This window comes from Cupressus sempervirens, chromosome 1 (assembly GCF_028749045.1).
Source record: "Cupressus sempervirens isolate cs-2001-9-10 chromosome 1, ASM2874904v1, whole genome shotgun sequence".
NCBI classification, from domain to species: domain Eukaryota; kingdom Viridiplantae; phylum Streptophyta; class Pinopsida; order Cupressales; family Cupressaceae; genus Cupressus; species Cupressus sempervirens.
In genome coordinates, this window is record NC_143118.1 from 508,529,873 (window position 1) to 508,557,332 (window position 27,460).

A 27,460-nucleotide genomic window follows, 5' to 3' on the forward strand; every position below is an offset into this window, starting at 1 on the left:
AAATGCTCAAACAAAAATTATGATATAGAATGTTCTTGTTTACATTGTATATGGCCCTTCCAGTCTAGGATATATAGAATAGATTGAATTGCTTCAAGATCCATGCAGTTTACATGTAGCTAGAACTAATTTCTCTCACCTTGTCAATTTACCTACTATTTACACCAATTTAGTTGCAGTTTTCCTTTGATTGATTTATAAAAAATTATGACTCATTTAGTGACTTATTTGGTATTCACAAGGTCCTAGCTTTGGTATTGGATACACAGCTAGTTATTTGGTTAAAATCGAATGAATTGTTGAACTTTTGTTGCAACGACGAGCATCGCAACTTTTACATTGTAAGATTCAAGTAAGATTTAACTGCTTTAGTGCTTTTACTGTTGCAAATGTATCACACATTATTTCTGTCAAACAATCCTTGTGCCATTGTTATGTACGCAATTTCAAAATAAACAAAAAATGGTAAAGGGTTGTCATGTGATTCAAGAGCAATCCCTAGAGAAATATAACAAATGAACAAACACGAGGTCTAATCTAATGAGAAATGCAACAACAAAAAATATTAAGACAAAGTCATAGACGAAGTCCACATCTTATGATTGCAAATATAACATGACATAGTCAATAGTTCTAATATGGTATTGAAATATAGGGCATAAGAATCAAACCTACATATAAGATAGACCCTAGATAAATAAATTATAGTTTGTCCACTGTCAACGAGCTACATAAGGTAAAGGTAAGAGTTCCACAATCCAAGGGCAATTTTCTAGAGTTATAGTACTATTTTCTAGAAGTGATTTATTCAACTCCTCAAGATTAGAGAGGATTAGAATAAGACATGATATAACTCATTGAAATGGGTGATAGCTCATGTTTAAGCTTTACAATAATTTTCCCAATATCCCAACAAGAATTATTTGCAACATAAACAATTTTCTTCACTTCTGCCAACTGCAGTTTTGTGGCAGCATTTAGGAAATCAACTAGATTTGGTTGCAAATGCACTGCACAAACTTTTGCAAAGTTAGCAAGTAGTGCAATGACACTTTGAAAAAAATCAGTAGCCTCATCTCCACAGCATTGTAAAAGAAGATTTCTAAAATCACTCCTTGTAACCAGACTTTCAATTCAACTTCCAAGGCCTTCAACAAGCTTAGAGAGCAAGTCTAGTGAGAAAAAAATAAACTCCTTATCATATGGATCACCTACCTTTATAGGATCAACCTTTACAATTTTTTTATTCATATTAGATTGATAGATCTCACAAATACATGTTCAACATAATGAGTAAACCCAAGACCCAATGCCTATGCTATTGTTGTGAATTCAAGCAAAGGAAAAAGATCCCTATTTGAATTTGAGTGTTGTTGCCATTTGGCAATTAGTGAGGTATCAAAATATCAAGATATTTTTCTTAGTTGATTCGCCCCCTCTGCCCACAACATCTTCAAGTGTACCAATCACATCATAAATCATACAAAGATTTGGCCTTTGGTATTTAGCAAAGGTACACAAAAGGTGTTGTAAAATAAGCTCCAGATGTGGTGCTAACTCTCTTGCTACCTCCTCTTCAAGGGTAGAAAATGAAGAGCAAGAAAACTCCTAAACTCTCTTGTTGTTGTCTCAAATTCATCTAATAAGACCAATAAGTACCTTAAAAAACTATTCATGTCCTTCTAGATTACTTGTGACTTGAATAATCTATTTATTATACTAAGAAATAGTCCAACATGTGATGCTTCAGTCCAAAGGATACTTGTCATCAAGGAGAGGCACAAGAAAAGAAACCACCAAGTTTTGTAGCATTACATTTTCTCAAATTCCATGAATTGATGATGTTGGAAATAGAGATGGAGTAACTGAGAGGGGAGGGGTGAATCAGTTACCACAAAAATTTTCTTACAGATCCTTAGATGTCTTAAAATATAGCTGGTGCTGATACTAGGTAACCACACAAATAAATGTTGAAACTGGATAGATGTTCTGTTAACTTTATTAAGCATTTAAAGTGATTAACATACATGCATAAAGAAATAACATGAACACAAGAGACACCAAATTTAACGTGGAAACCCAGTTTTTGGAAAAACCACCAAGTAACTAGTTACCAATTTTCACTCTTCTGAAGTGAGCCTTGTTAGGAGCCAACCCTGTTAAAGGTTACAAAACACACTGTTAGGTGTGACCTGTACACTTGATTTGTGTCACACTCTAAACCATTCTATCCAAATAATCCCATGAGTTTGGAATGCTTGGATGCCGGCTTAGAGCTCCTTATCCACAGAGTGCAAGAAGTTAGTATTCAAGCATGAAGGCTCTTAGCCAAGCCTTAGAAATGTACTTCTTGCTAGTAAACCATGCAACGGGAGGTTCTTTGAGACAAAAGCAAGAGTGCAAATATCTTCAAGGAATTCCTCAAGAATGCAATGCAAGTATGGAAACTAAGCTAAGATGATAATGCAAAATGCAGCTATGTTAAGCATGTATGAGAGTGTTACAATACCATTATTTAAACTATGTGAGATTATTGTAAGAAATCAAAGCTAAATTAACATGCAACTATGCTAAGAATGCCATATGATCTTATGCTAATATGATGGAATGAGAGAATGAGACAAGAAATGAGAAGTTCTCCACAAAGCTCCAAAGAAACCTGTTAGAAAAATCTACAGCATAACAATATTCAAAAGATGGATGGATTGAGGGGGAAAGCTCTGTCCCTTTTAAAGTCATATGGACAGTAGAGATCAAGATGAAGATGGTGGATGATCAATGGTGGAATTTGAAAAGAGGAGTGATCCATGTGCACACACAAGTCAACCAATAGAATATAAGTTGACTTGTCATATAAGACAAAAGTCACAAAGCCTTTTCTTTTAATTGAAAAATAGAAAAAAGACTTTATGTGTGCACTTTAAGTGGGTTAGAAGAATGGGGTCTTTTATTTAATTAAAAGGGGACATGTTCTTTTAATCAAATAATGAACTTAGGATAGCATAGTCAAACTATAGGTTATAATCAAATAAATTGATTATTAGCAATTTGGTCTAGATAAATTATTAATTTAATTTAGCCAAAATGTTGAGAAGGGGGCTAATAGTCTAGATGACCAATTTTAGGTGATTAAATTTGCCCCTCTTTGACTAATGCGTGATCGATTTGGGAACACATTATGTCAAAGAAAATTGAAGCCAAGTAGGCAGTGGTAGATATAGATGTCTGATTCCAAAGAATGAAATGCATAAATAGATAGCATGTCCTGAATGCACAGCCTAATAGCGGTAGTACTGAACACTAGGAAGATGATGTTAGGATCCGAAAAGAATTCTAACACCTAGCAAAGTGAATAGATCGAGAGCAAGTGATAAGGTCAAACAAATGCTCCTAAGAAATAGATAGTTGTAACAATCAGCAATAGAGTATTTTTGCCCCCTCGGGATCGAAATCGAAATGAGGTAAGAGAATGCAGGAACTAGATAGACATGAGAAAGTCGAGATATAGCAATGTATGATATGATAGATAAATGATTAGAGCCCAAGAATGACTATAAGAAAGTGATAAAATGCCCCTAGTTTGACTAGAGTTGACCATGAAGGACACAGTGTAAAATTAGGTCAAATCTAGTAGAAAGATGATTTTAGACATGAAAAGGTGAATTGAAGTAGATATGAAGTATGGAAATGATGAAGACATGAAGAAATGAAGATGCCCCAGTGATGATTTAGAGATTAGACCTCAAAAGATCAGCTAACTGCTCAGAAGAAAGTAGAATTTTAAAAGACAATTTTGACCATCAAGATGAACTCAAATTTGGATTTCGATCCCGAAAATGAATCTAGGACGTTGAAATTACTTAAGAGGTCAAAATTTTATATAATGTGATGATAAGATAGAAAAGAGATGAAGTGAAAGATTAAGAAGGTGAAAAGACATGAACAAGAAGAAAATAAAGAAATATATGAAAGGAGTTAGCTGATATGTCCACAAAAAGATGAAGAGAGAGCTCTCCCCATATGCAAGAATGCAAGACTAAGCTAGAAAATGAACCTAAAATGCAAGCTAATATGAAAAGTGGTTTACCAACAAGAAGTGTATAGCATTTAGACTCTTAATTTCATCATTGAGCATTTATTAGGGACATCATGAGATCATACAACCATCACTAGTATAACTATGGGGATATGAATATGATCGATATTAGATAGGTATGTGGAAATCCAATCTAAGCATCAGAGACATGTAAGTCAAGATAACTATGTGATTAGATTCCCTAAGTTTAATTTAGCAAGATTACACCTGTATCAAGGCATAAGCGCCAAGATAAACTCCAAGTGCGATATTGTGAAACAGTCAAAGATGATACATTTATAAGTCAAAGTGTTGAATAGGACAAGCATGAATGCTTACAACACTATAGACAAACAAAGTATACCCACAAGCAGAAATCAAGAAAACATGCCCCATGCCCCCAGTCTTCTAGTCAATGACATCCTTGAAAGACTATTAGGGATGGAACATATAGTAAAGAAATCATCATAGATAGCACACAAAGTAGATAAAGATCAGCATAGCTCAGTCATTTAAGTGTTAAAGTGTGTGTGTGTAAGTCACTTGGCCATTTCTTCAAGACTTGATTCTGATAGTGAGAAATATCACGACATCGGAGACCGTAGGTAAACTATCTAAAAAAGTGTTGAAAAACACTTGATGTCAAGGTGGGGGAAGTGTTGAGAAATACTAATTTGTGAGTTGTCCAAGAAACCCTAATGCACAAGAATACCTCAATAGGCTAAGCAGTTGTGCCTGCAAGACGAGGACAAGAAACAATTCCAAGCTAGGAAATGTGTAGCGAAGTGGATGATTGAGACTGATAGACATAGGTTTTTTTTTTTTTTTTTTGGTGATACATCAAACTGCCTATTGCTAGGTTTTCACCCAAGATGATCTTTTTTTTAGGACTTTTTTTGACTTTTTAGTATTTTTTCAGTATCATATATGATTTTTTGGATTTTTTCAGGATCATAGATATATACAAGATAGCTGAGCAACAAGCCTCTAAGTATAGAACTTCTTCAAGTGTAGGATGTTGATAGGCTCCGCAAGTTCTTCTCCCTCTGAAGTAGACAACTGGTAAGCACCAGACCCAAATGTTGCTGTGATATTGTAAGGACCCAACCAGTTAGGTTCAAATTTCCCTTTCTGTTCCCGATTTTGCTGATTTTTGGGATTCTCTCTAAGCACGAGTTCACCAACTTGGAACTCACGGGGGTGAACCTTCTTGTTATATTGTGTAGACATGCGCTTCTGATAAGCTCTCGTGTGATCAAAAACAGCCTTGCGACGTTCATCCAGAGTCTCTAATTCCTGTATTCGCATAGCTCTATGGTCCTCATCGGCTATTAACCCATGTAAAGAGACGCGCAAGGAAAGTATCTCGACTTCTAATGGGAGAACAACCCTAGAGCCATAGACTAGAGAAAAGGGTGTAGCCCTTGTAGGAGTACAAATAGAGGTTCTATAGGCCCAGAGTGCTGAATTTATTTGCAAGTGCCAATCTTTCCCAGATTTGTGAACTGTGCGGTGTAGGATTTTCAGCAATGTCTTATTAGAGGCCTCAGCTTGGCCATTCCCTTGGGGATAGTAAATGGAGGACCAGTGTTGCTTAATTCAAAAATTTTTGCACAGCTGTTTTAAGTCCTTATTCTTGAACTGCCCTCCATTATCCGTAACAATAGAGGATGGGATACCATATCGGCAAATGATGTGATTTATTATAAACAGGGCAACATGTTTGCCTGTAGCAGTAGATAATGGTACAACTTTAACCCATTTAGTGAAATACTCTGTTGCTGTGATGATGAATTTATGACCGCTGGATGAGCTTGGATGAATCTTTCCTACCAAGTCAAAGGCCCATTGCTGAAATGGCCAATATGTCACAGAAGGGATTAACTCTCGCCCGGGAGCATGTATCAAGTTGCCATGGAGCTGACATTTCTGACAGGACTTTGCATAGCGCACAACATCAACTTGCATGGTGGGCCAGTAATAACCCGTCCTAAGAAATTTTTGGGCAAGTGCAAGGCCATTAGAATGTGCCCCAAAAATGCCATCGTGGACTTCAGTAAGTGCCTTCTCGAACTCTTCTAGCTCTAAACATCTAAGCAATGTTCCGTCTAGACCTTTCCTATACAAGTCACCAGAGACCAAAGTGTAGTGTGAGGCATTATGAAGGAGTTGGCATTTTTTGTTGTGCGTGAGGGTTTTGGGAATAACTTGATCATGTAGGTAGGAGAAAATAGCCGCATAGCGAGAGGAATCATGACCCACAACAGTGTAGATCACCTGGTTATCTGAGGAATCATAGGTTGGATGACGCAATTCTTCCACCAGGAACTCAAATCATGATTCATGTTCTTGTAATTGGAGGATAGATGCTAAGGTGGCCATAACATCAGCAGCCTTGTTTTCTGCTCTAGGAATCTGTTGGAATGTTACAAAGGTGAAATAATTCCTTAGAGCATCTATCAACTTTTTATAAGGGATTAACTTGTCATCCTTTGTTTGATATTCATTATTCACTTGGTTCACAACCAATTGAGAATCTCCATAAATGTGTAGCTCAGTTATTTGCCATTCAAGGGCCTTTTTGATTCCATTTGTTAATGCTTCATACTCTGTAATGTTGTTTGTACATGGGAACAATAGTTTGTAGGACTTTGGAATTGTATAACCATGAGGGGAAACAAACAAAATCCCTGCTCCAGCTCCATTCTATGTGTAGGATCCATCAAAAAACATCTTCCATGTTCTGTCAGTAATGTACATGATCAAGGTATCTGGAAACTCAATTTGCATAGGTGTTACATCTTCAAGTGGGAAGTCAGCCAACTGTTCAGCTATTGCCTATCCTTTGATTGCCTTACATTCAACATACTGAATGTCAAATTCGGAAAGAATCATCATCCATTTAGCAAGGCGACCAGTAAGTGCAGCTTTACTTAATAGATATTTCAAAGGGTCTATCTTGGCAATCAAGTGAACTGTATGGGTCAACATATAATGCTAGAGTTTTTGGGAGGCAAAAACTACAGCAAGGCATGCCTTCTCTATACTTGTATAGTTTAGTTCATAAGCTACCAAAGTTCGATTGATATAGTATATGGCTCTTTCTTTACCCATCTCATCACTTTGGGCTAAGAGTGCTCCCAGAGAAGAATCTGTAGCTGAAATGTACAAGATCAAAGGTTTTCCCAAAACGAGTGGCATCAAAATTGGCGATTTTGCCAAGTAGCCTTTGATTTGATTTAAGCTTTGTTGACAGTCACTATTCCAAATATGGGTAGATCCTTTATAAAAAAATTTATTGAAAGGTTGAGCCTTATCAGCTAATTGAGAGATAAATCTTCTTATGGATTGTAGCCGTCCTTGCAGACCTCTAAGCTAACTGATAGTCTTTGGTGGAGGCATATCCATGATAGCTTGGACCTTTTCAGGGTCAACCTCAATGCCTTTTGCTGAAATGATATAACCTAGCAATTTTCTAGAAGTGACACCAAAGGCACATTTTTTTGGATTCAGCCTAAGTTGGAATTGTTCCATACGGTCCAATATCAAACTAAGGTCTTTGAGATGTGTGTCTCATTTCTTTGATTTTGCCAATGTGTCATCAACATAGTCTTCCATGTTTTTATGCATCATATCATGAAAGATGGTTGTCATTGCTCTTTGATATGTAGTGCCAACATTTTTGAGCCCAAAAGGCATGACATTCCAGCAAAAGGTACCCCATGCACATGTAAAAGTTGTCTTTTCTTGGTCTGCTGGAGCTATCTTTATTTGGTTGTACCTAGAAAATCCATCCATGAGCGAGTACATCTCATATGCCGCAGTCATGTCCACTATCATATCGATGTTTGGTAGTGGAAAATCATCCTTGGGGCACGCTTTATTGAGATCTCTAAAATTAGTACAAACTCGTATGGATTTGTCATGCTTGGAGACAGGTACAATGTTGGAAATCCACTCGACATAATCAATGGCCCTAATGAAGTTTGCATTCAATAGTTTTTCTAACTCTGTCTTGACCAGTAGGGTCACATGTGGATGCATTTTTCTCAACTTCTGTTTGACAGGCTTGACATCTGGTGAGATTGATAAGTGATGCATGATGAGATCTGTATCAAGCCCTGGCATGTCAAAGTATGTCCATGTGAAGTTGACCTTCTTGTCTTGAAAGAATTGAGCAAATTGTGTCTTTTCTTCATTTGACAAAGATTGAGCTACATGGATAATCTGAGGACATTCTTCTGTTCCCAAGTTGATAGGTTGTGTAGGTTCAACTAGAACTGAAGATCTATCCTGCAAATAGCTTGGCAGACTACCAAGTACCTCATCCGCAAGTGCCTTAGAGACGTTTTCACCATTAGATACGCCTTTATTTTTACTTTTTTGAGGATCAGACACCGCTACAATGTGGTTTTCGCCATCTGATTGCTTATTTTTCCTTTTAATTTTTTGATTGAGGTACTTGATATCTGATTCTGTCATGTTAACCGCGGGTTCGCTGGTGGAAGAACTGACAAGGTCAATTGCGTTTAAATAACAAGCGATCTAATAGTCATTTTGGAAAGACCGTATTTCAGGTCTTTAATTTTGGATAGACCAATCTATAAGATCTGGGTGAATTAGCGAGAGTGAGGGAGAAGTTTCAATGTGATTGATATGGAAGGAGTCATCTCTGGTGACCTGTGAAGTTGAGCATATAGAAAATGTCGCAAAGGAGTCCAGCTCAGGAATAGTCCTAGAGGAACTAGCGTGATCCATTGAGACATGTTGTGAGTCAAACTCATCCGACCCTATACTAGACTGTTCGACTACATCGGGTTGGGTTGCATAGGCATGAATGACATCCACCCCTAGCTCGCAAGATGCATTAGAGAGGCTTTCCCACTCATACTCATGAGAATCTGTACTTTGACCCCTAGCTATGAGATGAGCAATATTCTGCCTAATTCGCCCTCTATTTATGTCCTCAGAAGTAGACCCTTCTTGTTCTTGTTGTTGGGAGGTAGAAGTTTCTTCATTATTAGCAGTGACTATTTCTTCTCCCCAAAGGAGGGAAGTGAGAGGAACAAAGTCTTCGTCTTGTGCAGTAGTAGCAATTACGAGAGAGTCATCATCCTCCGATTCACTAGACATGAGCAATCTTCGATCACAGGTTGGTATATTATTGTTTAGCCCAAAGCCTAGACCAGCGGTGTCTCAAACATCACAACCTTGAATGTGACTTAAAGGTTCAACTAGAGCGTTCTTACAACTAGTTAAGGACCCGTGGCCCTGGTAGCCCATTTTTGTCAAAAATTTATAGCCTTTTCCATATTTTTTAGGAGAAATAGGAGTAGTCACTGTAACCTCCTTGTCTTCCTCTTCTCTGTAGATCCAGTCCCTAATGGCCTGTTCTTCCTTCTTTGCTTCTAGTGGTATGGAAGATTGCACAAAAGTGCCAAAAAGTGTCATAGCAGAAGCAGAAGACTTCTTTGCAATAGTTGGTTTCCCATAGAACCGAGGGGAAATTGGTAAGGCAGTAATAGAGTCCAAAGTGTACTCGCCCATACCAAGGCTGATCATTTTCAGTTTTTGTTCACATTCTATGAAAGATGGTGTTAGCTCATGAGAAGAGCGATTGTGCGGGACTAGCGTTTCAGCAGCAAATAATGTGTTGATAGACATGGAGTTGTCGCCAGGGACAACTACTTCAGTACCATTAAAAGGAAACTTAATGCACTGATGGTATGTAGAGGGTACTGCTTGCATATCGTGAATCCATGGCCATCCCAACAATAAGTTGTATGCAAGTGGTATGTCTAAGACTTGGAAAACGACATTCTTCTCAACTGGACCAACTCTGATTGGAAGTACAATTAGACCTTTAGAAGGCCTTTCAACCTCATCATAGGCCTTTATAGTGATCTTGCGCTTAGGATCGATGGCAAATTCAGACATGCCCAATTGTTGGATTACATTGAACGAAATGATATTTAACCTTGCACCATTGTCTATCAAGACTCGACGGATGTGGGTACGAAAGATTTGAACTTCGACATGAAGAGCAAGGTTATGGGGATGACTGAGAGCTTGGTCATCTTCTTCAGAAAAGGTGAGATAGTGAGGTGAGGAGATGTGGTTCACCATAGCTTGGAATTGTGCTGCATCAATATCAGTGGGAACATTGGCAGAATGTAAAGCTTTCTCAAGGATATCCCTGTGCAAAGGAGATAACTCTAGTAATTTGAAAATGGAGATTTGTGCTTGTGTGCGTTGCAGTTGGCTAACAAGATCATAGTTGGAGATCTTGGAAGTAATTGGTTGCTTAGATGATGAAGCATTTTTAGGATCATTAGCAACTTTTAGGACAACCTTAGATTGCCCCCTAGTGACAGTATTAAGTGGTTCACCCTGAGAAGATGAAGACTTAGCCACTCAGAGTACCACCTTGGGTCTAGTATCAGTATGATCTTGAGGAGTGGATCGTGTCCTTAAGACCACTCTTGGTCATTCATCTTCAACATCATAATTTGGCCAGTTGTCATTGTTGGAGCTTGCCATACATATGTATTCAACAGGCTCAAGCATGCTTATAACATTATCAGTGTTAGCATAAGCATAACTAATTTTGGCGTCATGATTCTTTTTGGCAGCTACCCTTGAGGTCTCACCCTTTTTGTATTCAGGTAATGGTTTTTGGAAAGCCTTATGATCAGTATTCTTAACAAGGCCATCTGTAACAACTTTGCTAGCTTCGATGAGGTCTTGAATTACATCTTGGAGTTTGAAGCAATTCTCTGTGTTATGTCCTTTACTTCGGTGATAGCTGCAAGTATGATCTTCTCTCCACCATGGAGGTCTAACGGGTGGATCATAAGGACGTGAGTTGTCTGGCAAGGTAACCAATTTGTTTGCAATTAAGGTTTTTAAAACCACTTTATAAGGTTTGACCATAGGTGTGTAAACACGTCGCTTCTTTGCAAATTTAGAGCCTTTATCAAAGGTTTGTGGTTTTGAACCTTCTTGTTGCTTTGCTGCATAGATGGCATTGGAAAGGTTAAATGCAGGTTCCTTAGTCTTAGGAGTGTCCACTACTTCGTCATTGACAACATACTTGTTTTTGTTCCAAGGTTTGCCTTTGTCTTTACCATTTCCATTGTTAACTCTATCCTTGTTTATGGCAATATCACCTCTTTTGATAGCAACATCCTCAATGCGATATGCACTTTCTACCATGCATTGAAGGATGTGAATAACTATTTTCTTAGATCAAAGTATAATTTGGGTACAAGCGTATTGACAAAAATGTCAATTTTTTCAGCCTCAGGCACTTGCCGAGGATACCGAGAGTATAGAGATCTCCATCGTTGGAGGTATATTGCAAAAGATTCTCCTGGTTTTTGTTTGATGTTGCATAAGTCTAGCACAGTCACTAGATGTTGAATGTTGTATGAATATTGCTGGATGAAGCGTTGCGCAAGTTCGTCAAATGTTTTAAGAGGAGGACTCAATTTTGTGAACCATTCCATAGCTTGTCCTCTTAGACTTCTAGGAAACAAATGCATAAGAAAGGTGTCTTCATGCATAAAGTCCATGCTAATAGCATAGAAATGTCTCACATGGTCGTGAGGGTCACTATTTCCATCGTATTTGTCACACTTAGGAACCTCTATATCCTTAGGAAATGGAAGCATGTATAGACTCCTATCGAATGGAAGAGCGCAAATTGATTCAACAAATGATGTCTTAGGTGGCTCTTTTGAAGTTTGCAGTTGTGCAAATTATTTCCTTAGTTCCTGTATTTCTTCCCTTAAGATTTCAGCCTCAGTGGGCTCTCATTTTGGAATAATATGTTCGACATTAAAACCTTGAGGGAGTTTCCATCCCCCTAGCTGTCATGTATCGGAAGTATTGGTCTCCATTTTCCTCTAAAGCTCTGAGCATTAGTTTTTGGGCAAAGCCATCTTGTTGAAATTTGATCACATCTTCGCTAGTTACTTCTTCATCACTATCATGATGAGATGGTTTAGGTGAAGGACATGCGCTAGCGGAAACTCTAGGAGTCCTTGGAGGCGTGTGATTACCATCATTGTTCTCAAAAGGATTTCGAGGACAAGTTCCTTTATATCCTTCATAGTGTGCCTGATTGTCAGTTTTAGCTTGTTGATTTTCTCTCTCCATAGTGTATATAGCCTCCAAAGTCTTTTGGGTTTCACATGCTTGTTCTTCTAAGCGACGTTTAATTTCATCAGGGTGCACCATAGTAACTATACCACTCGTATCCTCGGGTGTCTCAAAGGGTGTACCAAATGGATTTTCAAAACTATAAAGTGGGTTGTGCCGAACGTTAGCTGTTTATGTTTGAGCAAATTCAAGATTCTTATCACAAGGTTGTTTGCAAGGACGTTTGGGTGGTGTTTCCAATTCCTTGAAAATGAAAGGCGTGTGGCTACCATTACCAACTTGATATCTAGTTATGATCGGCATGTAAAGAGTTGTCTTTGTTTAGTAGGACAAGAAAAGCGAGCCGAATTTGAAGCTTTTACGATCAGGACTAGTCACTTGTCAAAATGTGATAGATGGCTTGTCAAACAGTGCTCAAGATCTTACAGCACGGGTGACTCGAGCTGAGTGGACGAGCGAGAAGCTCAATAGCGGATAGCTAGAATAAAATAATAACTGAATTTTGACAAGCGATTCATCAAGACGTTTCAAGACTTACATTTGACGGACTAAACCCATCTTTTCAACCTAGGATGAATTCTTCACACATTGATACGCATCCAGGATCAACGGTGACCAACGTGACGCTCCTTAGACCAAATAAATCCAACTGCAAACTCTATTTTTTGACCCAAAATGACTCTAGGCGATACTTTCTCAAAAGGAGGGCGACATAAGTTCAACAAACAGTGTTGCACGACAGAATTTCAGGAACGGTGCGACACATTTTGTTCAGGCGACAGATATTTGAACTGAGTGCGATATAATCTTGCATACAGTGCGATAGAATTTACTACTGACATGCGACATAATTTTTTGAAAAAAATGTCGCACGATATTTCTCCTGAAAGCGTGCGACAGAGTGTCAGTTTTGTACAAAAAAAAGTCAATTTTTGGTTTGAAGTTCGTTTCAATTTGTCAATCAGACAGTCATTTCAATCAGACAACGTTTCGTTTCAATTCATATCAGTAAACAGTAAGGTTTGCAAACAGTAAGTGTTGTAACATGTCTCAAAACAATTGATCAAGGGTAAAAACAACCTTGTCAATACGCATTTGGGATATCAGAACAACCTTCCTAACAACTTTCTTATTGGAATGTTTATGTTGCAAGAATGTTAACACTGGTCAAAACATCGAAAACAATAGCCAAGAAATCTACCTTAGAGTCACGGTTCATTACTCAACAACTTGGCCCACGCTTGATGCTCCTTTGCCTCACACCAAGTGGTTTCCCATAAGAGATATTGGCTTTGTCATGGAAGTGCCATAAGCATAACCAAGGGAACACATATGGTGAGTGTAAATCTTGGGGTGATTCGGGTAGTCCATTAGGATCGATCCTTGCACCAAGAAGTTGAGTGGCTAAAAAGGGTAGTTACTAACTTAGGGTTTTTAGATCGGGCTTCCGTTCATAGTGTTCCTCTTTCTCCCAATTATGGGACACCTCACCTTGCGATGAGTAACCGATCTCACGATCACAAGAGTACCTTAAGCATTCTTGCCTAATAATCTCCCTATGGTCGAAATCCCATAAGCGATCACACTAGGTGAAGACAAACACTATGTCTACCAAAGTTTTGTGTCCTTGGTAGCCTTGAGTTTATAGTGGGTTAGAAGAGCCAGGTAATCGGCTTGTCCCCACTTGGGTCGTTCCTCTCAGGTTGTCCGAGAGTAGGCTCTCTAAAGGATTCTAACTACACAAAGTGGATCAACTTTCGAAAGTCAAGATTTCTGATTCACTACAAGGGTGAAGAGCATACTCTCCTATTCCAATAGTTTTCTCCCAAACACGCCAAGAAGATTCAGTTACCCCTTGCTTTTGAAACCAAATGGCAAGTCAAGATTTATGATTCACCACGAGGGTGAAGAGCATACTCTCCTATTACCAAAAGACTCCAATCACAAGTTTTATGTGCCTATAAAAATGAACAATTATTCAATGCCGCACATGAAAACAAAAAACAAGCAAGTTTGGGTTTTTATGCTTTGGGCAACCCTGCAAACAATGTTAGTAGCCCTTGCACATTTGAAGCTTTGACATGCGTTCTTTTGTATGCAAGGTTTCAACTTTTTTTCTTCACAAAGAGGGTAACCTGCAATCACAACTCGTTAGCCCACAAGTTAGCACGAAATAATCACAAAAACTGTGAATTAAACCTCTGTCAAACAGCCTAGAACTCTGCTTAAAAACAATAGTCAGCTAGCTAAGAAGAAATTTGATCAAAACCCTCAAGGAACGAGCAAAGAAAATGTTAGGCGATACTTTTTGTTGAACAAATGTCGCGCGATACTTCACGGTATAGCGGGACGACAATTTTTTGTTCAGGCGATACATTTCCTTCAGCCGTGTGACAGATTTTTGGATAAAGGGTGACAGAATGCAGGGGTAAAGTGCGACACTATTTTCAAAAAAAGTGTCGCATGACAGTACTATGAATTGTCGCGCGATACTAGAAAAATGTCGCCCAAGACTGCGACTGTAAAAAAAGAAAAAATGCAAAGCAGTAAGGGAAATGCAAGCGAAAATAGAAACATGCAGGGTGAAACGTACAATCCAACCCCACGGTGGGTGCCAAAAATGTACACTTGATTTGTGTCACACTCTAAACCATTCTATCCAAATAATCCCATGAGTTTGGAATGCTTGGATGCCGGCTTAGAGCTCCCTATCCACGGAGTGCAAGAAGTTAGTATTCAAGCATGAAGGCTCTCAGCCAAGCTTTAGAAATGTACTTCTTGCTAATAAACCATGCAACGAGAGGTTCTTTGAGACAAGAGCAAGAGTGCAAATATCTTCAAGGAATTCCTCAAGAATGCAATGCAAGTATGGAAACTAAGCTAAGATGATAATGCAAAATGCAGCTATGTTAAGCATGTATGAGAGTGTTACAATACCATTATTTAAACTATGTGAGATTATTGCAAGAAATCAAAGCTAAATTAACATACAACTATGCTAAGAATGCCATATGATCTTATGCTAATATGATGGAATGAGAGAATGAGACAAGAAATGAGAAGTTCTCCACAAAGCTCCAAAGAAACCTATTAGAAAAACCTGCAGCATAACAATATTCAAAAGATGGATGGATCGAGGGGGAAAGCTCTCTCCCTTTTAAAGTCGTATGGACGGTAGAGATCAAGATGAAGATGGTGGATGATCAATAATGGAATTTGAAAAGAGGAGTGATCCATGTGCACACACAAGTCAACCAATAGAATATAAGTTGACTTGTCATATAAGACAAAAGTCACAAAGCCTTCTCTTTTAATTGCAAAATAGAAAAAAGACTTTATGTGTGCACTTTAAGTGGGTTAGAAGAATGGGGTATTTTATTTAATTAAAAGGGGACATGTTCTTTTAATCAAATAATGAACTTAGGATAGCATAGTCAAACTATAGGTTATAATCAAATAAATTGATTATTAGCAATTTGGTCTAGATAAATGATTAATTTAATTTAGCCAAAATGCTGAGAAGAGGGCTAATAGTCTAGATGACCATTTTTAGGTGATTACATGACCCTGTTAGAGGATTTGATCACCTTGTTAGAAGTGGCCTTGTGAGAGGTCTTTAAAACAATTCAACTGAATTGTCACCTTGTTAGAGGATTTACAAAATGGCTGTCAAACCAACTCTGTTAAGAGATTTTGAATCACTGTTACAATGATTAGAAAGTAACAATGAAGTGATCTGAGATATATGCAACTTATCTTTGCTGAATACAGATCTCTGTTCTGCTTCATTAAATCCTGACTGATCGAATGCAACTTTGCAGCTTCATAGGGATGAAAAATTCTTCCTCAACATTCGCTCATGTATTTGCTTATTCATACATTCGCACTTTTATGCATCCATACACATCCTTACTTTTGAATTCACAACTTGACCTTTCATATATACCTTACAAATTGTCAAGTCGGCTCAATTACAAGTTTATAACAACACAAAATAAAATCAGTCGGCTGCACAAAATAATTAAGCTTAATTCTTTGGAATCATAAAATTCTTTGTTGCCCGACCCAGCTCGGTGACCACTACTTCAAAATGGTTTCTCCGTGTTAACCAAGTGAAGCTCGGTAAACACTGCAAACCTTGCAACTTCCTTCGGAGACCGAGTTAATTCGGTAAATACTAACCTTCCTTTGTTTACCGAGTGAGCTCGGTAAAAGATAACATTTCTTCGCTTACCGAGTGAGCTCGGTAAAAGCTAACTTGCCTTTGCTTACCGAGTGAGCTCGGTAAAAGCTAACTTGCCTTTGCCTACCGAGTGAGCTCGATAAAAGCTAACTTTCCTGTGTAATGTTCAAGAATGCTCGGTAATCACTATAAATTGCTTTGCTAACCATCTGAGCTCGGTAGACTCTGTCTTGATGGCTGATATGACATTTGTGTAACATCAAAGACAATACACAATTAACAATTGTATCCAGCAATCTCCCTCTTTGGCATTGATGGCAACACAACATGTCATAGCAGAAATGAAATTTGAAAACAAGTCTTTCACTTGTATGGCAACACAACATGTCAATATAACAATTCTCCCTTTAAGATAGAAAACTCTTTTGAACAAATTTCAGAGAGATATGACAGTAGTAAACTCTCCCTCTTTGACAACACATGCCAAAGACAACTCAAACTCAAATGAATTTCAGTGTACCTTTAGTATTGATTCATATGCAATGTTTCCTGATTATGCTGCATCAACTGATAGATCTTCAATCTGGTATGAGTTGATGCATCACTAAAACTTTATTTTAGTGAACTCCAGATAGGGGAGTGACCCCTAACTTACCTCTTAGATACAAGAATGCATCCTTAGGTAATGGTTTTGTGAATATGTCAGCAATTTGGTCCTTTGTATGAATGTATTCCAATCTAATCTCCTTATCTTGCACCAATTATCTGACAAAATGATATTTTATTCCAATATGCTTTGTTTTGGAATGCATCACTGGATTCTTAGATATGTTGATTGCACTTGTATTATCACAGAACATAACAACTGGTTCTTTGATTTCCATCTTCATGCCTTCCAACAACTGTTTAAACCAAACAATGTTAGAACAGTTTACTGCTGCGGCAACATACTCTACCTCTGTTGTTGATTGAGATGTACAATTTTGCTTTTTGCTTGTCCAAGAAACCAACCATTTTCCAAGAAAGAATGCACCTCCACTTATACTTTTTCTGTCATCAAGGTTTCCTGCCCAATCAGCATCAATAAATACTTTCAAATCCAAATTTTCTCCAGACTTATACCATAAACCATACTCTTTAGTTCCTTTCAAATATCTTATTATTCTTTTGATTGCCATCAAGTGGTTTTCTCTTGGTTTTGCTGAAAATCTTGCTACAATACCAACTGCAAGGGCAATATCTAGTCTAGTATGAACTACATACTGCAATTTTCCAATCATAGATCTATACAATGTTTGATCTACTTCCTTTGATTCATCTTCCTTGGTAAGTTTTAATCTGGTACACATAGGAGTCCCAACTGGTTTACAATCTTCCATTCCAAACTTTTTCAATATCTCTTTGATGTACTTTGATTGAGTAATGTAGATACCATTTGTATTCTGTTGAATTTGAAGACCAAGAAAGAATTTGATCTCACCAAACATAGACATTTCAAATTCTTTGTTCATTTGTTCTAAGAATTCTTTGCACAGATCATCATTCCCTGTGAAAACAGTATCATCTACAAATATTTTTGCCAAGACAATCTTATTATCTGGTCCTTCTTTAATATACAAGCTACTGTTATCATTAGTTCTTTGAAAACCAATCTGAATAAGATATTTATGCAATCTTTCATACCATGCTCTAGGGGCTTGTTTCAGACCGTACAATGCCTTGTGTAATTTGCAGACCATGTTCTTCTTATCTGGATTAACAAAACCTTCAGGTTGTTCAATGTAGACTTCTTCATCTAGTATATCGTTGAGGAATGCTGATTTGACATCCATCTGATAAACTTTGAATCCCTTGTGAGCAGCATATGCTAGTAAGGTTCTGACTCCTTCCAATCTTGCAACAGGAGCAAAAGTTTCTCCATAGTCTATTCCTTCTTCTTGAGCATATCCTTTGCATACTAGTCTAGCTTTGTTTCTTGATACCTTACCATCTTCATCCAACTTGTTTCTGAATACCCACTTAGTTCCAATCACATTTTTGTCTTTAGGTCTGGGTACAAGAGTCCATGTCTTGTTTTTCTCTATTTGCTCTATTTCTTCATTCATAGCCTCAATCCAACTATCATTATCCAATGCATCTTTGACATTTCTAGGTTCAAAATCAGCAAGTAAACAAGTACCTTTCAGCTTATTTCTTGTCATGGTTCCTTCAGATTTATCTCCAATGGTCTGATCTACTGAATGATGTCTCCTAACATACTTAGCTAATACAGGTTCCTTTCCTTTTGAATGGATTTCATTATTATCTTTTTGCATTTCAATTTCAGGCTCTTTCTGTTTTGGCTTGGTAGATATTTGCTCTCTAGATGTTTGCTTGGTAAATACTAAATTTAACTCAGTTTGTTGTGGCTCAATTTGAACTTCTTGTAACTTGGTTACAGATGACTCGGGAGTAGAAGTTTCTCGATTCTCTGATGTAACTGGTACTGTATCAAGTTCACTGAAGACAAACCTTTTATAATCTTCTGGTTCCCTTTTGCTTTCTTCTTCAGTCCTTTCTGCAAACTCGTCAACTTTCACATGTGCACTTTCTATGACTTTGTGAGTAGACAAGTTCAAACATCTATATGCCTTACTTGTGCATGAGTATCCAAGGAATATACCTTCATCACCTTTTAAATCAAATTTGCCTTTTCTAGATTCTTTCAAAATGTAACATTTACTTCCAAATACTTTAAGATAACTTACATTAGGTTTATAGCCATACCATAACTCATAGGGGGTTTTGAATGAGTCTTTCTTCAGATGTACTCGATTCAAGGTATAAACTACAATGCCGATTGCTTCCTTCCAGTATTTGATAGCAATGCTCTTTTCAATCATTAATGTTCTTGCACAATCCATGATGGATCTATTTCTTCTTTCAGCTATTCCATTCTGCTGGGGTGTTCCAGGTGTTGATACCTGTCTTTTGATTCCTCTTTCAATGCAAAAGTTATTGAATTCATGTGAAATGAATTCTCCACCTCTGTTTGACCTTAAGCATTTTAATCTTTTTCCTGTTTCCTTTTCTACTCTGGCCAAATACCATTTGAACTTTTCAAATGCTTTTGATTTATTTCTTAGATACATGACTGTCATCATTCTTGAGTAATCATCAACAAAAAGAATGAAGAACTTTTCTCCAGTATAGCTTTCAATTCCAATGGGTCCACATAAATCAGTATGCACAATTTCTAATATATCTTCAGACTAATAGTTTTTACTTTTAAAACTAGTCTTTCCCATCTTTCCAATTTGACAATTTTTGCATAGACCGACCTCAGGTTTCTTTATGTTGGGAATGCCTTTTACTTTTCTAAATTTGCTTATCTTTACCAGATTATCAAAGTTTACATGACACAACCTTTTATTCCATAACCAACTTTCTTCAACTTGAGCAATGAAACATGAACATTCACCTAGTTCAAGATAGAAAAAGTTACCTTTAGTTTGAGTGCCTGATCCAATCAGCTTTTCTTTGCATCAGCAGTCTTATTTTACCATGCATGAATTCTACTTTGATTCCATTATTGAGTAGTTGTGCCACACTTAACAGATTATGCTTTAGTCCTTCTACCCAATAGGCATTATCACATATAAGTTCTTTGGTTAGGAGAATTCTTCCTCTTCCTTTTATACAACAAGGTTCATTGTTACCAAATCTTACACTGCCACCATCATAGTCTTCAAAGTATTCAAACTTAGTTTTGTCGCCAGTCATGTGATGAGAACAACCACTATCTATGATCCATGTATCATTTTTGCTCATATGAGAAATGAGTGCCATTTCTTCATCATTATCAGATTCATCTTTTACAGCAATATAGACAATCTCATCTTCTTCTTCATCATTAGAGTCATTAGAATCTTTAGCCATAAAACATGCTTTCTTACCTTTGTCCTTGAATGATTTGAAATCTTTCTTGCCATTCCATTTTTTATCTTTCTTTTCGTCTTTATTCTGCTTGTTTGGACATCTAGCAACAATATGACCAACTTCTTCACATGAAAAATAGATTAGGGGTACTTTACCTTTGTATTTTCCTCTGCCTCTAGAATATTTCCTTGCTAGAAGGGCTCCAATTACTTCAAGATCACTGTCTGAACTTTGGTTTGATTCATCTTCATTTTTGACTGAGATTTATTTTTGCCTTTCTCCTTGAGTGAAAGTTTGGCTTCAAATGCTGATTCAATGTTTTTGGAAGCTGGAATATAGTTATCAAAGTTGTCCAGTTCGAATGCAGTCAATCTTCCAATTATAGCCTCTAGATTTATCTTATGATTTGCTTCACATCTTCTTTCCTGAATTGTAGAGACTCTGATTGCATAAATGGGAAGTAGAGTTTTGAGAACTTTGCTTATAACTATCTCTTCACTGATATCTCCTCCAGAAGCTTTGATTGGACTGACACATGCTTTAACTCTTTCAACATATTTTGCAATGTTTTCATCCTCTCTCATCCTCATTTGATCAAATTGTCCTCTCAGACTTTCTGCTTTGGCTCTTCTAACATTATCATCTCCTCCATATATCTCTTTCAGCTTTTCCCACATTTCAAAGGCAGATTTGTAGTCCTTGATATCATCAAATTCTTCATAACTCAGAGCAGATGCTATATCTATCATCATAATGTTGCGAGTCTTCTTTTCAACAATATCATTGACAGATAGTGTACCAGCTGGTTTTGCATATTTTTCATCAAGGTACTTCAGTCCTGTATCACCAATGGATGCTAGGTGAAGTCTCATCAGTCCTTGTCATGTTGAGAAGTTATTTCTGTTAAGTCTTGGGATTTCCCTTTTGTAAGACATCCTGATCTTTGGCTTAGATCCTTGAAATCTTGTCCTGCAAGCACCAAAAGCTCTGATACCAATTGTTGGAAATAGAGATGGAGTAACTGAGAGGGGAGGGGTGAATTAGTTACCACAAAAATTTTCTTACAGATCCTTAGATGTCTTAAAATACAGCTGGTGCTGATACTAGGTAACCACACAAATAAATGCTAAAACTGGATAGATGTTCTATTAACTTTATTAAGCACTTAAAGTGATTAACATGCATGCATAAAGAAATAACATGAACACAAGAGACACCAGATTTAACGTGGAAACCCAGTTTTGGGAAAAACCACCAAGTAACCAGTTACCAATTTTCACTCTTCTGAAGTGAGACCTGTTAGGAGCCAACCCTGTTAAAGGTTGCAAAACACACTGTTAGGTGTGACCCTGTTAGAGGATTTGATCACCATGTTAGAAGTGGCCTTGTGAGACGTCTTTAAAACAATTCAACTGAATTGTCACCTTGTTAGAGGATTTACAAAATGGCTGTCAAACCAACTTTGTTAAGAGATTTTGAATCACTGTTACAATGATTAGAAATCAACAATGAAGTGATCTGAGATATATGCAACTTATCTTTGTTGAATACAGATCTCTGTTATGCTTCATTAAATCCTTACTGATCGAATGCAACTTTGCAGCTTCATAGGGATGACAAATTCTTCCTCAACATTCGCTCATGTATTTTCTTATTCATACATTCACACTTTTATGCATCCATACACATCCTTACTTTTGAATTCACAACTTGACCTTTCATATATACCTTATAGATTGTCAAGTCGACTCAATTACAAGTTTACAAAAACACAAAATAAAATCAGTCGGCTGCACAAAACAATTAAACTTAATTCTTTGGAATCATAAAATTCTTTGCTACTCGAGCCAGCTCGGTGACCACTACTTCAAAATGGTTTCCCCATGTTAACCAAGTGAAGCTCGGTAAACACTGCAAACCTTGCAACTTCCTTCAAAGATCGAGTTAATTTGGTATATACTAACCTTCCTTTGTTTACCGAGTGAGCTTGGTAAAAGATAACATTTCTTCGCTTATCGAGTAGCTCGGTAAAAGCTAACTTGCCTTTGCTTACCGAGTGAGCTCGGTAAAAGCTAACTTGCCTTTGCTTACCGAGTGAGCTCGGTAAAAGCTAACTTTCCTGTGTAATGTTCAAGAATGCTCGGTAATCACTATAAATTGCTTTGCTAACCATCTGAGCTCGGTAGACTCTGTCTTGATGGCTGATATGACATTTGTGTAACATCAAAGACAATACACAATTAACAATTGTATCCAACAGATGATATCTTCTTCCTCTTCTCTACCATAAGTTCCATATGCCCCTTGTGCTTGTAAATAAAAAAATTTAGGTTTCAAATCTTGATCCCTGTCAAAAGCATTTTCATTGGCCTCTGCATCAATAGGTGCCTCATCATTATTTGCATACACCATGTTTGACAATAGAACCACAATCAAGTGTGGTAGAAACTCCCTCAATATTTGTGGATGAAGATGAGCTTCACAAAATGCATACTAGAATTCACATGACTTGAGAGCCACTTCTTCATCAACATCCTAATTTGCTTGCAACATATATACAAATTACATTTCTCATATGGGGCTATAGGAAATTAGACCTAGCCTTAAGGAGCTAAACCAATGCAACACATACCAATTTCCTTACTTCAATAGCCAGATCATGAGAAAGAATAAATAGGCCCTAGAGATACTTATCTGTAGATAATAGAAATATTTTATGTATAAGCTCAATATACTAGTTCATAGAGCTAAGTGTTAGTTTCTTGAGAGAAACATATGGTGACTAAAAAAACTAAAATAATCTAGGCCAAAAAATATCAATAGGTCACTCCTGAAAGCCTAGTACACTAGCATCCAGCCCCTCTTGTATGTCTTAATTGACCTTAATAATGTATCAAGAGCACCTTCCATTAGATTGAAATCATTGCTATCAAAGCATTGAACTAATGCCTGCAACAATTTCAACCAACCATGTACCTATCCTTGTTGGACTATAACACTAACAACAATTCCCATTGTCGAATGAAGGTCTTTCTAGTGCCCTCAAACATGGAAGCAACTCTAATTAGATGCAACCATGTACCTATCCTTGTTGCAATATAACACTAACAACATTTCTTATTGTTGAATGAAGGAGACTTCTTGCTAACTAATACTTTACTTAGATCACAAATTTGGAGCTTGCATGACTAATATTGATGATATTACCTATGTAAGACTGATAATTGATATTCAAATCAACAATCATGAATTTCATCAATTGGATATAATGGAGTATCTCTTCCTACTTTTATATGATTGTAATGTCCCCCTTTGGGATCTCTTTATATTTTGTCCTGTATCATGTGCTTTGTAATTTGTATGGTGCAATTGTTGGTTATAGATATTTACAAATTTGCAAACTCCCTTATACAATTCATTTGTTTTGTTAACTATGTTACTTAGCATCTTGTTTCATCATAGTTGTCATCTTAGATATGGATGTATAATCTTGGCACAATAATATGAGGTTTTATCTGATATATTGTAATGTTTCCACTGAAAAGTTATCCAGATTTAATTTAGATTTTAGAGCCATGATATTCCATAAGTATGTTATTGGTTGCATTTCTTATTCAATCTCATTACAAATTTTTTTTTCCCTTATTGAGTTAAATTTCTAATTTTCTTTGTCTCCCATAAGTTCACTTTATTCTTGTCAAATTCATTCCCTAATGACTTCATGGTTATAATGCCTACTACTATCCTAGACATATGAAAGTTATCTTAGGTTTCAGATAGTTACTTATATAATATCTCATTTTATTACTTCTAGTTCCTACTTTATCCCCTTAATATACACATTCATACCCTATTTGTCTATTGAAATTTACTTTTTATTTTTTATTTTTTTTATTAGACTGCAGGAATCAGGTGCAGCACGCCCCCCCCATAAACTGCAGTGCACCGAGTAAACTTTTTAACGTGACCAGTAGTGCTGGCACGATACGGCCACCGGTACCACGGGAACGGGGGAGACTAGAACTCGTGACCAACCCCCTGCAATAGGGAAGATTTAGCTAACCAAGCTAGGGCCCCCACCTTATTGAAATTTACTTTAACATATAGGACCATCTTAAATGTTTTTTAACAATGTAGCAAGCTATCAAAATTGTGACAACTTGTTTGATGGGTAGTCATTGTTCACAGCCGTTGTTCGAATGACATTGCCATCGCATGTCATCGTCATTACAATAGAAACTACTTATGGATGGTTATTGCTCCAATGGTGTTGTCGTTAGATGTCATCACTATTGTGACATACCTTTCGACGGATGCCCATTGGGCCTCCGACAATGCATTCAGAACTACAATGACTATATAAAAATGTAGGTTGTCATAGTTGCAACGGTAAACCGTTGAATATATGGAGATGTAAAGAGGGGCCTTTGCCTATGTTTTCCCAAATTGTGACAGCTTTGTCCTTCACCATTACAATAGATGCTCTTGTCGTCACAATTTATGACAACAAAAGTTCGATGCCCATTTGACGGGGCCAATTTTTGTTACTGTCACTCGACTAACTAGTGGCTATCATAATTGCGATGATCTGCCATTGCAATGTAGGCCCAAATTTAGTAGTGTTTAAATGCCAAGGTCCATGCCAATATTAATTTTAAAATACATTATTAGGTCCATAAATAATCACAACTTTGAACATTAAAATGAATGAGCAGATGACCTTAGAATATTGTCAACATGACCTCATTGGAATCGATTCGACAAGGAGCACCATGATCTACAATCACAATGAAGACATCAAATGGTCCCTTCTGAAGTCCTCGATTATCTGTTGGGATCGAGATAAGAGCTAACAATCGATTCTTTTGTGGTGGCTCGAAAAAACTACATTATAACTTTTCTCTAATATATAATTTTAATTGCTATATCAAAAGATTGTGTTTCCAACATAAATTATAAAGTTATTTCTTGTATATTAAGCTAACATATTCCAAAGTCATACATTGTTTGAATCATTCTATGAAGCATGCACAAAAGGATTTGTTAGTCATAATAGTGCATTTTTTGTAGATCATGTTGTATAGTTGAAACCCTCAAATGAAGGTTCAATTGCTAGTTGAGTATCTACATACTTAATATGCATGCACAATGTTAATTTGTTCTATTTCAATAGTGGTATGGGGGGACTACAAGATTAATACACTTAGAAACTTCTATGAATCTTTGACCATCATTAAGTGCTTCCTTATGAATACCAATTCATTGGTTGATTAGTTGATTGATAAGATGAGAGATCATGACCACATTTTCTCGATTACTCACACCAATATTCATGTTACATTGCCAAATGCTCTAGTTGTTATTCTGTTCTTTACAAAAAGTGCGCCTTCAAGAAATTAAATTGCTATAAAATCTTCAACCTTCACAAATACTCTACAAATAAACCATACTTATTGCTTAGTTAACTTTGAAAGTTTTTGGGAAAAAAATGCTAGACTAATAAAATTGTCTAAGCACATCTAGGTTCATATTAATCATAAATATTAAATTGGATCTTCCCTATCTATGTAAGCCACGTAATGAATATTAAGACCAAACAATAAAGGGTAGATTAGAACTATCAAGGTTCTTGTAACACTATGAAGTATTATTTCTTCAAGTAGTCTAGATAGATTTCTATAATATTGTTATAGTCATAAGTTGTTCACCATGAAGCTAAACATCTAATACTTCGGAAATCTCTTAACTATCCTAAAAGAATAAATTATATAAGGTCAATATTATTTAACGTGTATTCTTACAAAAGAACATTTCTATTGAAAACATTTTCCATGGAAGAATTAGCCATTGAGGCAAAACCAAAATAAGAAATGATGGGGTGGGGGATCACAATCTAGTGGTTTGGCACAAACATATAATCAAAAAAATTAACAATTAAGAATGATATTGCACTATCAACTTCCTATTCTAAAACACATGCAAAGCTCATGATCATATAAATATTAAAATTATAAAACAAAGCAAAATTAACAATGGACTCCATTGATAAAATGAATGCAATTATATATTTTAAAGAGGATTGACTCATCTATGAAATAATTGACAAAGAGGATGAACAACATAGATTCGGTTTGGAAGATTGGTGCTAGATAATGTATGTAAAATATAAATAATCCATTACATCCAAAATCGAGAGAGAGAATAAGTTGCCAAGAATATATGTAAATTTAATTAAATAAATAATGATTCAATTTAATTATCTATGTGAATTAGAAATTAAAATACTATTAGTTAATTAATGTGATGTGAAAATCAAGGTAATAGAGTAATACAAAATATTTAATTAGATGTGGACATTAGACAAAGCTAATTTAAATGTAGAATAAATATTAAGATGATTAAATATTATTAAATATTTAATCAAATATAACATTACATCAAATAGTTAAATAATATTTAATTTAATCATCATTAACAAAATTTATTACAAAATAATTATATATATTTAAATGAACTGTTTTAAAAAATATTAAAAATGTCAATGGACCCTTAGTTTACTGGTGAAGTTGAATGGCTTACAAAGAGCCCCCACTAGAGATCAAATTTTGCTGAGTGCAAGGCTCTGACATCATAAGGGATGAGGCTAGGATTGTGCCCTAGGTGATTTTGACGGTGTGGGTGCCCCTCAATCCTTGCCTCTAAGCCGAAGAGGTTTCAAGCACAAGTGGGCTTCCTAAATTTTTTTTGATTTATTTGATTCATATCTCAATTACTTTAAAAAAAAAAGAACATCTACTTTAAATTATTTCCCACAAATACTTTCTCATTCAACAAAATATGCTTTTTTAACTTTTAATATAATCAATTTAAAAAGCCCAAATCAATTTGGTTCATATCTAAATTATTTTAAAAAAAAGGAGTTCTGAAAGAGCTTGAGTCCTTGCCTTTTGCAAAGAAGAGAAGGCTTATTTTTATTTTTCTGGATATAGTGTAGTGTTAAACTATGACTTTCGATGACACCGGATGAGGAATTTTTAAAAATTGTTAAGTAGAACTATGGGCACTAAGTTGCTAAGTTTATTTTACAAGTAATTCATTATAAAGCCTAAACCTAAAGTCTG

The 27,460-nt window shown here is 36.4% G+C and overlaps 2 pseudogenes; both read right to left on the reverse strand.

The window, feature by feature from the left end:
* Positions 1 to 719: 719 nt before the first annotated feature.
* Positions 720 to 1,812, reverse strand: LOC149578462 (transportin-1 pseudogene; annotated as a pseudogene).
* Positions 1,813 to 1,924: 112 nt separating this feature from the next.
* On the reverse strand, positions 1,925 to 24,679 carry LOC149578463 (transportin-1 pseudogene; annotated as a pseudogene).
* Positions 24,680 to 27,460: the final 2,781 nt, after the last annotated feature.